Consider the following 15,604-nt stretch of genomic DNA (forward strand, 5'->3'; position numbering starts at 1 on the left):
TTGTAATTTTAGTAGAGACAGGCTTTTGCCATGTTAGCCAGGCTGGTCTTGAACTCCTGACCTCAAGTGATCCGCCCGCCTTGGCCTCCTAAAGTGCTGGGATTAGGCGTGAGCCACTGCACCTGGCCTGGTTATAAACATATTAATGTTACTGTTTCAATTGAATTTTAACGTTTAGCTTCTAAAAGCTACATCCAATTTGGGACTGTAGAAAACAGTTACTGAGAGGCATTTGCTGGGTAGTGGTCTTTCAGTTGGCATGGGAAAGATCATCAATGTCTTTGGGTCTCAATTTATTTATCTCAGAAACAGATATTGATTCACACAGGATGGTTATGAGGACTAAATGAAAGGATAAAAGCAAAAGTACTTTGAAAAGTATCAGCTACTATACAAAGCATTATTTATTAAAAAAGACTAACCAATGAAGAGAAATAGAAACTAGAACTAGTTTGTTTTAATGTCTGGTTCAACTAGATGTTAATAAGAAACTTTTTGTTTAAAGCTGTTGCTGAAAATCTTTCTAATCAGTACACTGTCCTATTTCAGAGCATGTGTTAATAGTAAGTATAATGAAAATCATTTCATCTTTTTTTGAAGATTCTAGATAGCTTCCTAATTTTTCTCCTAGAGAATGAAAACAGAAAAAAAAAACTTCTGGTTGTTTGTGGATTCCAGTAATTGGGTTTTAGTTTTGCCACAGTGGCAAAACTAAAAATGTAATGGGAGTTGATAAACTAGTATAATCCAGAGTAACAACCTGGGAAGTAGATGGCTATAGTGGTAGTAAAATAGTGGCCTGGATCCTGGAAACACCTTGGAAAACTTGCACTCAGATGGAACTGAATCCTGGTTGTCACAGTATCCAAACTTTTGTCCTGCTACCTTCCGAACTCCTCAGAGACTACTACCTGATTTGAACCCAGATGGACCGACATCAGCTATTGTCCAGTAAAAACAATGCAACACTTTGGATTGCAAACCAAAACAAGACTTGTCCAAATGAAAAGTCTATCCAAGGCTTATTCATTCATTCAACAAATATTTATTGAGCATTTACCAAGTCTTCGGCAGTGTTCCAAGTGCTGAAGATGTAATGTTAAAAATGACAGACAAGGCCGGGCATGGTGGCTTACGCCTGTAATCCCAGCACTTTGGGAGGCTGAGGCAGGCAGATCACGAGGTCAGGAGATCAAGACCATCCTGGCTAACATGGTGAAACCCCGTCTCTACTAAAAATAAAAAAATAAAAAATAAAATAAAAATTAGCCGGGCATGGTGGTGGGTGCCTGTAGTCCCAGCTACTCGGGAAGCCGAGGCAGGAGAATGCCGTGAACCAGGGAGGCGAAGCTTGCAGTGAACCGAGATCGCGCCACTACACTCCAGCCTGGGTGACAGAGCAAGACTCTATCTCAAAAAAAAAAGAGTAACTGGAGTTGTGGTAGGAACAGGGACACAAACAGCTTCTTTAGGCAGTGATCAGGGAAGGCCTCATTGAGTGAATGACATTTGAACTGAAACCTGAGTGATGGGGAGAACATATGCAGCCAGTAGGGTGAAGAGAATAGATGGGGTAGTTTTCCAGGCAGAGGAAAGCAAATGCAAAGGCCCTGAGGAGGGAATAATATAGCTAGGGAATGAGCAAGAAGTATGCGATGACACAGAGGTGAGTAGTAGTCAGATTAAATAAGGATTTATAAGCAATGCTAAAAGATTATAATTTTATTCTATGTGTGATACAAAGCCAAACATTATTATATAAAAGTGTGTTTGCAAGATCAGATATATTTCATGTACTAAATGAGTACTTTGGCCAAGTGCGGTGGCTTGTGCCTATAATCCTAGCACTTTGGGAAGGTGGGGTGGGCAGATCACTTGAGGCCAGGAGTTTGAGACCAGCCTGGCCAACATGGTGAAACCCTGTCTTTAATAATAATAATTTAAAAAAAAAATTAGCCAGGCATGGTGGCGCATGCCTGTAGTCCAGCCACTCCGGAGGCCTGAGGCATGAGAATCACTTGAACCCATGAGGTGGGGGTTGCAGTAAGCTGAGATCGCATCTTTGCACTCCAGCCTGGGACAGAATGAAACCGTGTCTTAAAATAACAAAATAAAATAAATGAGTTCTAAATTGCTTATATGTGCATAATGACTACAAAATGAAAAGGAAGGGAAAGATTCTCATACCTACAAGGCTTATAATCTTACAAGAAAGCAATAACTTATAAATAGTGACAACATTAAGTAAGGTAAGAAATGAAGCAAAAATCAAGTGTTAAGTAAAGACTGGGGAGGGAGCCACTGATACAAGTAGAAGAAATTAGAAAAGGCTTTTTTTATTAAAAAAAATTTTTAAAAGGTAGCATTTGATTTGGGCTCTTAAGGAAAAGGATTTCAACAAGAGTGTGGGGAAGGGGAGGAGCATGAGGCTGTGGGAACTGCATGAGCAAAGGCACAGAGGCAGGAAAGAACTGGGCAGGTCCAGGAAACAGAGAATTATTGTAGGGTCACAGTGCCAGGTGGGTGGGTAGTGTTGTGGGAGATAAGCCTAAAAGAATAGGCTGTCAGAGTCGGGGTGTGGGTGTCTTGAAGAGCATGTCAGAAAGTTAGACTGAATTTACTTAGGCATTGTCTCCCCTTAAGTTTGTATATAAATCTCTTGAGGTACTTGTTAAAACTTCAGGTTCCCAGGCCTATCCCTCAGACACTGATCTGCAGGTCTAGTGGAACCTGAGACTCTACCTTTTTAACCAACGCTAGGTAATTCTACCACAGCCAATTAGAGGAACAGTATTTTGAAAATCAGTGCTTTTTTTTTAATGACAACTCTGAACTGCAAGGGAAAAACTGAAGCCAACTCTAAACATTGCTCAAGGACTCTGGCAAAAAAAAAAAGAGGGAATCTGAATTAGAAGACTGATTAAAGAGCCCTTATCACTCCTGGGGCAGAATCAACCTAACCTGGGGATTGATCTAAATATGGATGGAGAACAGTATTAAAGTGGTAAGGACAACCTCAAGCTTTCTTCTTAGTGAAACTGGGTGTATGCAGATGCATGGCGCACAGGGACTATCCACATAGCCTAACAGGTAGCTGGAAATACAGATCAGGAGCTCAGATGTACAAAGGCATTAAACATACTGGTTTGGTACTCTAAAGTAAGTTGAATACAAATTAAAGAATTAAATATAAAGAGTAAAATGGTAAAAATCAGAAGGAAATGAAAGTGAGTATTTAACCAATCTCTGGATGGTGGAGGCCTTCTAAACATCACAGCACCAGAAGAAATCTCAAATTTAAAAATCCAGGCTGGGTGTGGTGGCTCACGCCTGTAATTGTAACACTTTGGAAGGCCGAGGCGGGCAGATTACCTGAGGTCAGGAGTTCAAGACCAGCCTGGCCAATATGGAGAAACCCTGTCTCTATACTAAAAATACAAAAATTAGCTGGGCACGGTGGCGTGTGCCTGTAATCCCAGCTACTTGGGAGGCTGAGGCACCAGAATCACTTGAACCCTGGAGATGGAGGCTAGAGTGAGCCGAGATCGTGCCACTGCACTCCAGTCTGGGTGACAGAGTGACATGCTGTCTCCAAAAAAATATATTAAGTAATAATATACTACATACAAAATTAAAAGGCAAACTAACTGGTTAAATATTTGACCACAGGACAAAAAATTAATATTCTTAAAATACGAGAGTTTATACAAATCACAAAGAAAAACACTAAGAATGGTTCTGTATGAAGTAGAAGAAGTTGTTAAATAACTTGCCTTGGAGATGTATACCCTCTAGTCACAAAATGAGACATTTTTCACATACATTGTAGACAATGGAGTTTTGTGGCATAGATCAGCAGGGCTCCTATGATTTTATCTTACCCGTTTCCAAGTGTCAGTCTATGGGAAGGCCTAAAAAAACACCAATCTTCTTGACTTCTTTTTTTTTCTTTCCTTCCCCCAACCCCCAGAGCAAGAACCCCATTCAATTTTTTTTTTATACTTCTATTTTCCTGAAAGTTAAAGAGCACAAACAAATTAAACTGTCCCCAAGCTCCCCTTGCTACTCTGGTGGAAATTGCCTTTACTGCATCCAGTCTTTCCTCAGGCTCTATATATCTAAAATGAGGTGAAAGGTTAGAGATGAGACAGAAGGTAATTCCAGAATGCCTAGTGAACAGCAGTAGCTCCAAAGGCATCCTTTCAGCGCAGAGGTTGTCCAGTCTTGGGGATCAAAAGCCCAATCCTTTCATTTTACAGACAAGGCTCTGAGTCAATGAATGAATGACTTGTCCAAGATCACCTGATTGGCCGATGACAACATGAAGTTGGGAATCCTGACTCTCAAACAGCACCCTTTCCATTCTGCAGTACTGCTTCATGATCACAAGCTTGGCCCCTCAAAACAATGGGCATTTATAACACCATAATTTCAACTTCTATATACTTTCCACTTTATCACTCCCCTCACTCTATTTGGTCTAATAAAAGCCTGTGCTTCCCCCACAAAATGCTCCAAATAAAAGAACACCAAACAAAAAAACCAACGTAATTAAAATGTTAATACCCAAATAAAAATGGGAATGGGATTAACCCAAACATACTTCACAGAAGAAACAGAAATGAATGTATGAAAAATGTTCTCTCTCACTAGCAAAGAAATACAAATTAATTCACTTCTGCCTATCGAATTAGAAAAGATTAAAAAAGAATACTCAGGCCGGGCGCAGTTATTCACGCTGTAATCCCAGCACTTTGGGAGGCCGAGGCGGGCGGATCTCCTGAGGTCAGGGGTTTGAGGTCAGCCTGATCAACATGGTGAAACCCTGTCTCTACTAAAAAATACAAAAATTAGCCAGGCGGGCTGGGCGCGGTGGCTCACGCCTGTAATCCCAGCACTTTGGGAGGCTGAGGCAGGCGGATCACGAGGTCAGGAGATGGAGATCATCCTGGCTAACTCGGTGAAACCCCCTCTCTACTAAAAACACAAAAAAATTAGCCGGGCGTGGTGGCGGGCGCCTGTAATCCCAGCTATGCGGGAGGCTGAGGCAGGATAATCGCTTGAACCAGGGCGGCCGAGGTTGCAGTAAGCCAAGCTGGCGCCACTGCACTCCAGCCTGGGCAACAGAGTGAGACTCCATCTCAATAATAATAATAATAATAATAATAATAATAATAATCAACGTTACCAAGGCTGCACTAAGACGGGCACTCACAATCACTGCAGTTGAGAATGTTAATTAGTCTAATCTTTACGAAAAGCAATTTGGGAACAGATTTAGTATTTTTAAGTTTTCACACCCCTTGACCTGGTAATTCAACTTCTGGGAATCTAATCTAAGGAAATAATGAGTGATTTGCACAAAGATTTATGCATAAATTTGTTCTCAATTTTTTTGCATTTAATGTAAAACCAAAACACAATTCAATTATGCAACCTCAATACAATAAATTATTAAATAGATTACAATGGAGATTAAATAACCATTAAAATGTTTTCAAAAAATGTTGATGCTATGAAAAATAATATAAAGCAAAATATCTACTGTAACAGTATGAGTTCAATTACCTTTGCGTTTGTGTGTGTGTGTGTGAGTGTGTATCCAAGAAAACAAAACCACTGAAATATATCAAATGGCAAATCTCTCTGGAACAGATTATGGAACATGGGTTATTTTGTCTTCTTTACAATTTGTTTTTTCCACGTTTTCTTTTTTTTTTTTTCTTTTCTTTTTTTTTTTTGAGATGGAATCTTGCTTTGTCATCCAGGCTGGAGTGCAGTGGTGTGAGCCTGGCTCTCTGCAACCTCTGCCTCTTGGGTTCAAGCAATTCTCTCGCCTCAGCCTCCTTAGTAGCTGGGACTACAGGCATGCACCACCTCGCCCAGCTAATTTTTGTATTTTTAGTAGAGACAGGGTTTCATTATGTTGGCCAGGCTGGTCTCGAACTCCTGACCTCAAGTGATCCACCTGCCTCAGCCTCCCAAAGTGCTGGGATTACAGGCATGAGCCATCACACCGGCCTGTTTTTTCCACATTTTCTATAATAAACATACACAATTTTTATTTTACAATAATATAAATATCTATAATTTTTATTTTTAAATGTGTTGGTATATATGAAAATAAAATAAGAATTATATATACAATATGAAAAAGTTTTTTAAAAAGATAAATTTTCAGGCCACTTACATGGAGGTGATAGTGGAAGTCATGGAAATAAATCAGATTACACAGGGAGAAAGTATAGTGAGAACAGGACGCTGAGCAGGGCTATGGCGAACTCGGCATTTCAGAGAAAAAAGACTGAGTTAATGGAGTATGGGAGTAAGTGGTTGGATTAGAAAATGCAGAACCAGATAGTAGTCATGTCAAGAAAAGCAAATGAAAGGAAGAACTAGACAAGTTGTTCACTTGGTCAATTATTGCCAAGGGGTAAGGAAAAGGACAGGGAGAGGCCATTAGAGAGAAACCACTGGATACTACGCATGGACAGACAGCTTTCCTGTAGCGCTGGAAGCCAAATTTTTGCTCGGAAGCCAAATCTGAGCAAACGTTACCTGTTTAGTAAAACTGACTATGAAATAAATAAGTCCCGGGGCATTAGCTTGAATTTCAGTTTATGGAAAAAGAAAAAAGATTGTGGAAATCTAAAACTAAGTAAAACGGATATTGGGACTAATTTATGGGTAATGAAACAAAAAATGGCAATACTCTGTGCAAGACAAAACATATTTGAAGGACGGTAAAGTTTTCCATAACATAAGCTCTGTTACAGAAGAAGTAAGGGGGAAAATAGATCCACACTTGTTATCAGAAATACAAAAAAGTTGCATCTTTTTTTCCCCTAAAGATGAAAGTTCTTAGTTTCAGGGTAGTAGTATTAAGAAATTATTTAAAAGAAAATCCAAAGAATGTAAAATTTTCATGGTATCTTGTTAACTTCTTATGAGTGGACACGGGAATTCTCTAGAAAATTTTCATATAGACGCCGGGCGCGGTGGCTCACGCCTGTAATCCCAGCACTTTGGGAGGCCGAGGCGGGTGGATCACAAGGTCAGGAGATCGAGACCACAGTGAAACCCCGTCTCTACTAAAAATACAAAAAATTAGCCGGGCGCGGTGGCGGGCGCCTGTAGTCCCAGCTACTCAGGAGGCTGAGGCAGGAGAATGGCGCGAACCCGGGAGGCGGAGCTTGCAGTGAGCCGAGATCGCGCCACTGCACTCCAGCCTGGGCGACAGTGTGAGACTCCGTCTCAAAAAAAAAAAAAAAGAAAATTTTCATATGTCAAAAAATCATCTGACATGTTGAATAATAGATTGCTTGTTAGGTCAAACTCCATCCTTTTTATGAAAAGAGGTCTTCAGTAGCACAATAATTTGAGTCTTGAGGACTCTGCACCCAGCTTCAGAATAAACTCATCAGTACGGTCCTACCAAGAGTATCATCCACCATAGAATATTAACTCCACAATCATTAAGTAGAAACTACTTCATTTACAACCACTGGTTTGTTAATAACCTGAAGAGGCTGTGTTAAGTAACCTCACCTGGATATTACTGTATGCAATCTAAAATGAAGTACCTTAATTTTCTATCCAAAAAACATACAGCAAAAGACAATAGCAAACTTAAAAAACAATTGCCTTTTCTAATGGAAATTATTGACTTAGGACTCAAGGTATACATTTTCCTATCTGCGGAAAGGGTACAATTCTAATTTAAAAGTCATCTATCTAGTAGTGTATAGAATTAACAATGCCTGAAACTAGTTTCACTGTCAATTTAAATAATAACAAATTCTTCCAATTTGTGGTTAGGTGGCCTATTATGCCAAAGATGTCTAATGAACTCCCACACTCTCAATATTCTTTTGTGTCTGTGTGTGTATGTCTTTGATAAATTTTTTTGGTACAGGGGCTCTAAGTTAATTGCAGTTAACCGGTGAAAAATACCAGAGAAAATATAAGAATTTGAAACCTGAAGAAACAGTAGTCAAAATTATACTTAAAAACATTCTTCCCCACCCACCTATCTACCCTGTCTTCCCCACCAAAGAAAAAAGAAAGAGAAAAACATTTTGAAGGCACCTTAGCAGGAAAAAGGATCCCCTGTCACCAAGATGTGAATTGTTTTGGCTCCTGAAGCTTTCTCTTAGAATTATTAGGTTAAAATTTAGCCCCACCTTTAACCAGAGTCTGGAACAAAGCTTGAGTGTACCAAGTTAAAGTTATACAATGAGGTAATTTTTACAAAATGGCACTCCTTTGCTAATGTTGCCAATATACTGTTCTCTTCCCAGGGACTAACTGATAACACTTCCCAACCCAATATAGAACAGTGGAAACAGATTCAACTGTTTACTAAATGCCACATTAACAACAAGATCTAATCCCATTTTCCATAGGCCATGGAGTTGGAGGAAGGCAGGGTAAGAAATATGAAAGTGATACAAGTACATAGATTGAAGAGAATCACTCATTATTACTCAGAGGTTTTTGTTTTTTGAGGAAAAGCAGAAGAGAGAATTAAAAAACAAAACAAAACACCTATATTCCCTATGCTCCTACAGTACCCTGGGTTGACCTCTAGTATAGAAATGACTTCACTAATACCATAAATTGTATGTGGATCTGTCTGACCCATTTGATTTTAAGTTCTTTTAGGGTAAAGATGTTTGGCACTTTGGATCCACAGTAGGATTCACATGAAAGGCACTCAATATTTTGTCCAAAGAATGAAATAAGTTCCTAAACTAATGACTTAGTACATTATATGTTGTTCTATCAATGCAAAACAAGAAAACATAAATGAACATGCACTTTTTTTGCCTTCTTTCACGCCAACTCTACAATTTTTTGAAGGTCTATCTAAATCGTGATCATCCTGCATCCAGGCTGTATCTCTACAGGAACTCAGAACATGTTTGTTGGGGGTCTGTTCTTTTGTGTCTACATCATACCTCAGAAGAAAGGATTGGTGTTATTTCATGGCTCCTGAAATATTTAGCGTTTGTGAATAGTATTGGTAACTAAGCAGATAAAAGGTACTCTGTTAAACCATTTAAATCAAGAGCAAAAGAATACTTACTGCAAAAGAAAACTTCTCCCCAAAATGGGCATTGTCTTAAAAACTGATAAGTCCCTAAGTACCTTTGACTAACCTGAAAAGTCAAGTCAGTTGAACCATCTGGATTAGGCAGATCTGAATGGATTAGACTTTTTTTTTTTTTTGTAGAGACAAGGGTCCTGCTAAGTTGCCTTGGCTGGTCTCCAACACCTGGGCTCAAGCGGTCCTCCCGCCTCAGTTTCCCAAAGTGTTGGGATTATAGGCGTGAGCCACTGCGCCCAGCCAAGGCAGACTTTTGAAGGCTGGAATTAGGTGCAAGACAACAGTAGTTCAAATATCTCTCACCAGGATCAGCTAAACCGTTCTTGCAAGCATCAGTAAGGAGGCTAGGAAAGGTGCCAGATGGTTCGTTCCTAGCAGCTACAACTTCAAGCTTTTGTATACGTAGCCAGGGGTGTACAATTACCTTACATTAACATCTACATATGTCGGGGGCAAGTGCCAGCGATATATACACGATAGCGATTCGGGGATGACACATCGGCCGCAAGGACTGCTATATTCTCAACACTCCTCAAAAGGGTGTAAGTGTCTTAAACAGAGTTCAGCTGGCATAATGGAAGGGGAGAAAAAATCGAAAAGAGAGGGAATGGCTGAAAACGAAGGAAAAAGAGCAGTTGAGTATTAGAGTATTTCCCTGGAAGGAGGGTATTTGGAGTTTTAATGAATTGCCACCTTCCTCCACCACACCAGAAAGTATACAGTTAGAATGGAGTGTTCTCGGTGGGAGAGGACGGGGTATTTGCAGCTCCCGCCCTTGGCAGCAAAGGCTCAGCCCGACGTAAGCACTCCCCACCCCAGCGCAGGCCCCAGAAGTGAAGAAAGAACGGAGGATCAGCGTCCCTCGACCCCTTATGTCGAGGGGAAGGGACTCACACTCCTTGCACTCCCCCCGCCCCAGAAGTCGAAGGAGAAAGAGGGTGTGGAGAGAAGCCGGGGTCTTCGCGCACTCTCCGGCTGTGGAGAGAGAAGGCCCTTACCTGGCTAAAAGCCGCCTTTCCTCTGCGCTGCTACCAGCCCTGTCACAGGTCCCGGCGCTCTACCTAGCGCACCTGTCGCGACCAAGCTGCTACACCTACTCCTCCTGCGGCCCCGCCCCGGACCCCGCCCACCACCGCGGGGGCGCGCACGGCAGCCCGCCTCCTGTGCGGCCTCGGGCTGAGCGTGCGCGCCACCGGCGGCGTGCCCGGCGCTCGCGTTTGCTCCAGTCGCTCTGGCGGCGCGGGGCGTTGGCTATGGGAGAGGCTGGCTGCTACCCCGGGTCTCGTCTACCTCCGCACGCCTTTCTCTGAAGGAGACACGCACTTGCACGACAGAGGGTTTGTGCGATTCTACTTTGGCCTTAACTCCTCTAACTCAAAGTTACCGCAGTTTGACTCTGGAGCCACTCAGGTTTTTCCTAAGCTCAGCTGTAGGCCAGCTAGGTTCCTGGTGCTTTGGGGGTAAGTTCTGTGCAGGGAGGGTGTTTTAGAGGAGGCTGTGTGGTGTAGTGGAAAGAGCTGTACATTAATCCTGAAAATGGTTTGACAAGGCGGATGACATCCAAGTTCTCCAACAGCCGTTTTTACTCCTCCACTCAGAATAGGAGCTGTGCTAATGGTTTGGAGACTGTCAATTGGCCTAGCACTTGGCCATCCTGCCACCAAAATCTTGTCCCAGTTCCGTACCAACTGCGTGATGCGTTTTGATAGTATCCTTCTTTCCTGTACCTCAAGCATAGTAGGGTTTCAGACCACAGGTTTTCTGAGGCTTTTCGGAATTCATGCAGCTTGATGCGTATTAGTTGGGGCTGCTCGTGGGAAAACGCTTGCAATTACACTTCCCAAAGAAGTTGATGAGACCGGGCGCGGTGGCTCAAGCCTGTAATCCCAGCACTTTGGGAGGCCGAGACGGGCGGATCACAAGGTCAGGAGATCGAGACCATCCTGGCTAACCCGGTGAAACCCCGTCTCCACTAAAAAATACCAAAAAAAAAAAAAAAAACTAGCCGGGAAAGGTGGCGGGCGCCTGTAGTCCCAGCTACTCAGGAGGCTGAGGCAGGAGAATGGCGTGAATCCGGGAGGCGGAGCTTGCAGTGAGCTGAGATCCGGCCACTGCACTCCAGCCTGGGAGACAGAGCGAGACTCTGTCTCAACCAAAAAAAAAAAAAAAAAAGTTGATGAAAATGTGTAAGGAGAAGAGAGATTTCCAACAGATGATTAATTTGCCAGCCAGTTATTCCCTTCTTCCTTCAAATATCCAGCCTAGACTGATTTCTGGATAGGTATTGTAGAAATAAAAATTTCAGACAAAACAAACTTAGATTTTGAATCGGACAGCAGTCAAAACCAGAAGAGGCTCAGACACCCCTGCTCTAGCTGCCCAGGCATCAGACTTTTTAGGCTGAACACGAAAGTAAAGAAATTTGATTGGCTACAGCTAAGTGTTTGCCTTATTTGGATATGGTCACGCGGGAGATCCCTAATTATATAACCACTTGGCTGGTTGTCTGTTTGTTATTGGTTAAAACTCCATTCTGAATCAGGCACAAGGGGCCCAGCGCGGTGGCTCAAACCTGTAATCTCAGCACTTTGGGAGTCTGAGGCAGGCGGATCGCCTGAGGTTAGGAGTCCAAGACCAGCCTAGCCAACATGGTGAAACCCCGTCTCCACTAAAAATACAAAAATTAGCCAGACGTGGTGGCAAGTGCCTGTAATCCCAGCTACTCGGGAGGCTGAGGCAGGAGAATCACTTGAGTCCGGAAAGTGGAGCAGAGATCTTGCCACCGCACTCCAGCCTGGATGACAGAATGAGACTCCGTCTAAAAAAAAAAAAAAAAAAAAAAAAAGGTACAAGGAATACCTCTAAATTTTGGGTTGCTTTCTGGGTACAAAAACAACTCCAGACCAATGGCTTGCTACTTATTTTGCATTAACAGTATCAAGTATCAAGACTCCAGCAAAAGTGGCAGGTAGCATGGGAACGTTAAAGAGCATACGATATCAATACAGGATAGTACTCCAGAAAATAGGTTACCCTGCATGTGGTGTTCCCTCAGTAGATGTCTCCCCTCCCCCCAATATTTTTTTAGCTCTGTGCTTTAGTGGATGCAAAAATTCCTTGCTTTCCCAAAGCCTCCCTTTGAAGATAGAGCTAGCATATATGCTACAGCTGGCTTTTGCCAGTTTGCAAGGTTGATTGGTAAATTTTCAGGGATTTTATGAGCCAGTTCATAAGCACAACAATTATTAGAAATCAAATTATATAAGCTACAATTAAATTATCTTTAAAATAAAAGTAATAAGCCAGGCGTGTTGAGTCACATTTGTAATCCCAGTGCTTTGGGAGGCCAAGGCAGGAAGATGGCTTGAGGCTCTAAGTTTGAGGTTGCAGTGAGCTATGATCCCACCACTGCACTCCAGCCTGGGCAACAGAGTGAGACCCTACTTCTAAAAAATAACTTTTTAAATAAAGGTAATAAATACTAAAAAGTCATCACTTTGTGGTTTTTTTCTTCATTTTACTAATAATTCTGCTCTTGGGGTTATCTGTCCATTGTATCCCCATGTGGAAATACTACATATGTTGTATGCATGTCTTCCCAACTCCATTCAGAAATGCCACATTGGTAGAATGAAATTGGCTGTAATGGGAGTATTTACACCATGGAAGTTGGCAAATGCAACAAGTCAGGGCCTGATTTATTGTTTTGTTGATTTTTCTAGACCAAATGTTAGCAAACCTTTTGTGTAAACAGCCAAATAGTAAGTATTTTAGGCTTTGTGGGACTTATAGTCTCTGTCTCAGCTACTCAGCTCTCACTGTAGTGCCAAATGTGTCAAAGTAGCCACAGACAATACATAAAGAATGGGCATGGGCCAGGTGCAGTGGCTCATGCCTGTAATCCTGGCACTTTGGGAGGCCCAGGCAGGGATCACTTGAGGCCAGGAGCTAGAGACTAGCCTGGCCAACATGGCAAAACCCTGTCTTTACAAACAAATACAATAAATAGACAAAAGAGCCGGGTGTGGTGGTGTGTGCCTGTAATCCCAGTTACCTGGGAGGGTGAGGTGGGAGGATGTCTTGAGCCCAGGAGTTGAAGGTTGTAATGAGCCGAGATCACACCACTGCACTCCAGCCTGGTTGACAGAACAAGACCCTGTCTCAAACAAAAAACTCATAGGCCTTTATCTAATAGTGAAGGGAACAATAGAGTTGAGAGGGAAAAATGGAGTAGATAGGGCAAATGTTTACATACATGATACAGTGCAACAGGAATAGCAGAACATATTGCAAAAGAAATTATATCAACATATTTAAGAATCTTGGAAGAGAATGGCAAATATGCACTATAATTGATGAGGCATGTACATATTGGAAGAAAATTACCTAGAGATTTATCTCCAGTACACAGTTGAATAAGCTGTATTGGTAAAGATATTTGTTGCTTTAAAAGAATTAGTGTCAGCTGGACATGGTGGCTCATGCCTGTAATCCCAGCACTTTGGGAGGCCGAGGTGGGTGGATCACGAGGTCAGAAGTTCGAGACCAGCCTTGCCAACATGGTGAAACCCCATCTCTAAAACTAAAAAAACAAAAATTAGCTGGGCATGGTAGTGTGGGCCTGTAGTCCCAGCTACTCGGGAGGCTGAGGCAGGAGAATCACTTGAACTCTGGAGGCAGAGGTTGCAGTGAGCCAAGATCACACCATTGCACTCCAGCCTGGGCAACAGAGTGAGACTCCATCTCCAAAAAAAAGAATTGGTGTCTGCCACCCACAGATTATATTTCTACTACATTATTGTCTCTTTTACTTTTTTTCTTTTGAGGCAGAGTCTCGCTCTGTCCCTCAGGCTGGAGTGCACTGGTACGATCTCGGCTCACTGCAACTTCCGCCCCCTGGGTTCAAGCGATTCTCCTGCCTCAGCCAAGTAGCTGGGATTACAGGCATATGCCACCAAGCCCAGCCAATTTTTGTATTTTTAGTAGAGACAGGGTTTCACCATGTTGGCCAGGCCGGTCTCAAACTCTTGATCTCTAGTGATGCACCTGCCTTGGCCTCCCAAAGTGCTGGGATTACAGGCTTGAGCCACCGCGCCCAGCCGATATTGTCTACTTTATATGTGGCTTCAGTAATGAATATTTGAAATTTAATAATGAATAGTTGAAAGTAAACTGCATTTTGTTGTAATGGTGCTTTTACGATAATGGGAAGGAAGACTGGAGTGGCTACAGATTTGCTAGAAAAATTTCCTAATGTCATCATTTGGCTCTGTTACCAATTATAATTCAGTATCTGAAATAATTCAATCATTTAAAAATATTCTGGATAGGCTGGGCACTGTGGCTGATGCCTGTAATTCCAGCACTTTGGAAGGCTGAGGCAGGCAGATCACTTGAGGTCAGGAATTCAAAACTGGCTTGGCTAACATGGTGAAACCCTGTCTCAGGGATTGTAACTTTGTTGATTCTACATTATTACTTGCAAAATCTTGAAAATAATTCAAGGCCGGGCATGGTGCCTCACACCTGTAATCCCACCACTTTGGGAGGCTGAGGTAGGCAGATCACTTGAGATCAGGGGTTTGAGACCAGACTGACCAACAAGATGAAACCCTGTCTCTACTAAAAATACAAAAATTTCCTGGGCATGTTGGTGGGCACCTGTAATCCCAGCTACTTGGGAGGCTGAGGCAGGAGAATCACTTGAACCTGGGAGGTGGAGGTTGCCATGAGTTAAGATCACGCCACTGCACTCTAGCCTAGGCAACAAAAAGCTAAAAAGATACAATTATACAAAAAGCTAAAAAGATAGCAGATTGAAAGTATCAAATGATGGTTGAATTGCCATCATAAATTGGCTGAGATAGAAGAGTTTGGAAAGATTACTGAAAGCTTGTGGAATCAACTGGCTGTGTGGAATTCACAAAAAGAGTATTTTATACTTATTATTTGTAAACTGTAAGCTACACATGCTTTATATTAGTAACATTTTTATAGATTTATATAGATAGGTATAGATATGCACACATTATTTCCCCGGGGAGCTGGTTGTTTATTAGCACATCAATGAGTAGTATATATTTTTAGGGGTAACGTGAGTCTCAAACAAGAAAATGTATGTAAAATACTTGGCATTGCTTACTACAGACTTGATAATAAATGTTAACTCTGTTCCCACTTTCCACCCTACCTGCTTTGTTCTTTCCTGGACAAGTTACTTAACCTTTCAACCATAGTTTCATAATGGGAATTGCAGGTTCAATCCTAATTGACTTTTGGGGATTCAATAAAATGGCATGTCTTACTTAGCTGACAAACTAGGAGCTTAAATTACTGTTCCTCCTTCTTCCTTTAGTATATAAAGGTATAATTCATTAAGCATTTGATAAAATGAAACTTCCGCCATGTCCTTAGGAATAAACCAAAGAAAAATGTTCCAAAATTATTAATAGTTAATAATCCCATATATTAAGTTATTTATCTGAATCTTGTCTA

The 15,604-nt window shown here is 41.8% G+C and overlaps 1 protein-coding gene across 2 annotated transcripts in view; it reads right to left on the minus strand.

Annotated features, from left to right (window-relative positions):
- Positions 1-10,252, minus strand: part of LIMA1 (LIM domain and actin binding 1) — a 105,280-nt gene extending 95,028 nt beyond the window's left edge. For both annotated transcript variants that reach the window (XM_003906362.4, XM_009180717.3), the window contains exon 1: positions 10,108-10,252. The gene's annotated coding sequence lies outside the window, so the exon portion shown is untranslated. The remainder of the gene's footprint in view (positions 1-10,107) is intronic.
- Between the last annotated feature and the right edge of the window lie 5,352 nt (positions 10,253-15,604).

Source organism: Papio anubis, chromosome 9 (assembly GCF_008728515.1).
Source record: "Papio anubis isolate 15944 chromosome 9, Panubis1.0, whole genome shotgun sequence".
In the NCBI taxonomy this organism is placed as follows: Eukaryota; Metazoa; Chordata; class Mammalia; order Primates; family Cercopithecidae; genus Papio; species Papio anubis.